Source organism: Otolemur garnettii, unplaced genomic scaffold, assembly GCF_000181295.1.
Source record: "Otolemur garnettii isolate 467f Iridium unplaced genomic scaffold, OtoGar3 scaffold00018, whole genome shotgun sequence".
Lineage (NCBI taxonomy): Eukaryota > Metazoa > Chordata > Mammalia > Primates > Galagidae > Otolemur > Otolemur garnettii.
In genome coordinates, this window is record NW_003852413.1 from 11362608 (window position 1) to 11364988 (window position 2381).

Here is a 2381-nt window from a genome sequence, read left to right on the forward strand (position 1 = left end):
GTCTGCCCATCCCTACAAATTGCATTCTTGTTAGAATAGTCTCACAGTGAGTCACAACAACAAAGGAAACAGAGGGTTTCTCAACGTGACACAGGAAGAATTTTTTTATTTGAATTTGCATGTTGTTTATATATTTTCCAGCAGGAACGGGAAGAAAGGGGTTTCAGTCTCATTGAGTATCTCCAGTCATGAGATCTTTGCTGTTTGCTCAATTCCCTCTCAGCAGTGGATATTTGGAAGGGGGGACAATGACTCAATTGTCCTTCCTTTCATCTCACTTGTTCTTTCATCCATATTGCCCAACATGCCATGAGTAGATTCTTTGCCAGTGTTGATTCCAAATTTCAGATCTAACCACATCACTGATCCCTCCCCATCTTGGGCAGTACAACTTTCCACCCCTTCAGAATTCTCCAGAGCCGCCCCTCACTCTGCTCATATCACAGCCTCAGTCCCATGCACTCCCCTTGCACCTTCCTGCCTCAGTTAACCTTCTCTGTGTGTCCTTTCTCTCTTCCTGCCTAAAATAATATTTTTCTAAAATGTCTCATTCCTTTCTCCTTCGGCATTTGATCTTCACATCTATAAATAACTATTCTCAATTTCATTTAGAATCAGCTTCAGGGTTTCAACACCTTTGCCTTCAATCATAATATTTTGCACCTCATTCAACATTGCTTTCCTGGTACATAATAATGCCTGTGATATGTAGACTTCTGGTAATTCCTTCATTGATATATAAATAAATTGTGTTTGCCCTTGTTGCTGCCAATTTCCTTAACGATTTTCTTGGGTCAAGAGTAAGGAAATCTGTGCTCACTTCAGGGGCACGTACACTAAAATTAGAATGGTACAGTGAAGATTCCAGGGCCCCCAAGGCTGACACGCAGATTCATGGAATGCTCCACATTTTTAACAGCTGTACTATATACACAAAGGAAAGAGAAAGAGATGAGAAACCAAGAGGCAATTTTTCTGATACTTTCTTTGTCTCTCTAATGTTTGTTTTGTGTTCCTATTCTGATAATTGGGCTATTAGGAAGAAGATACAACTTATTATGTTGTGTATTAAAAGTAGGCAGAACTGGGGTGGGTTTGTGGCTCAAGGAGTAGGGCGTTGGCCCCATATACTGGGGGTAGTGGGTTCAAGCCCGGCCCTGGCCAAAAACGGCAGAAAAAAAGTAGTTAAAAATGTAGGTAGAACCAATTTTTTTAACTACTAAAGTATTAACATATGTAATTATATAACAACCTATAGAATTAAAAATAGCTTCAGGTAGTCATTTAAAAATACCTAAATACTTTGTTATCATGATTAAATTATACAATCATTGTTTCTGCAATGTTGATGGCTATATTTTTTGCTTTGCTTTGTGATTACAGGGGAATATTATTGGTTTTTTTAAATCTATATTCCAATGATGTTATTCCTGTTAGAAAAGTCTCAAAGTGAGTCACAACAACAAGGAAAACATAGGGTTTCTCTGTTTTTCCAATGATTTCTGAAAAGAAAAAAAGTCACGTTATCATAAAAAAAATAAAAATAAAGATAAAGAAAACTCTGATTGTAAGTTGTGGTCTGGCTCTGCTGCCGAGATCAGTGGATGATGGACACATTTGTTATAGGGAGTGGCTGCCGTGTCGCACAGCCCAGAAAAGAGGAAGGGAGTCCTAGAGTGGGTCAGATTTGGGATGGGAGGTATCAAATGGAGAAGCAGGAGACGAGGATGAAACCAACATGTTTGGAAAATGACTCAGTCTGAAATCACTAGAACTCCCGTTCTCATTTAGTCAAGTTATCTGCCTCAGAGTTGCAAGGTGAAGCGGAAGACTATTCTAACATGGAGGAAATCCTGGTGAGATATCAGACATAGAGACCCCATTACAGGAAGAGAGGAACTACTACTGCCCCAGGGGGAAGTTGCAGGTCACCCAAAAGAGAAAACTTAAAGAATCCACATAGGTTGTGTTGGGGTGGGTGGATTGGAACTGACATCTGTTTAAATACTTCTTGAGTCAGTATCGGTCAGGGATTTAGGGTGAGACTGGCTCTCCATACAAGTAAATCAGCAAGTACAGCTTAAAACTAAGAAACCCCAGGGGGAAGAATAGTGAGAACAAAGCAGATAGTAACTTTGATTAATGGATCATTTTATTCCTGTGCTTCCATTTCTTAATGGAAATGGAAAGAATAGTGTTTGCCCTTTTGCCCAGTTGGACTGTTTTAAAGTTTAAAATAGGAAGACATCAAGAAACACTAAAAGCCAAAGGATGAATTTGTGTTGCTATTATTTTTGATATTTGAAATTGAAAGTTTCCATTCAATACAGTCTAGAAGTTAACACACTGCTATACATTATTGTTTAAAACTGAGGATGATG

General features: G+C 38.8%; 1 non-coding gene across 1 annotated transcript; it reads left to right on the plus strand.

The window, feature by feature from the left end:
* The first annotated feature begins 812 nt into the window (after positions 1 to 812).
* On the plus strand, positions 813 to 914 carry LOC111724097. Its single transcript, XR_002772461.1, has one exon. It is a non-coding gene; the product is annotated as a U6 spliceosomal RNA (small nuclear RNA).
* Positions 915 to 2381: the final 1467 nt, after the last annotated feature.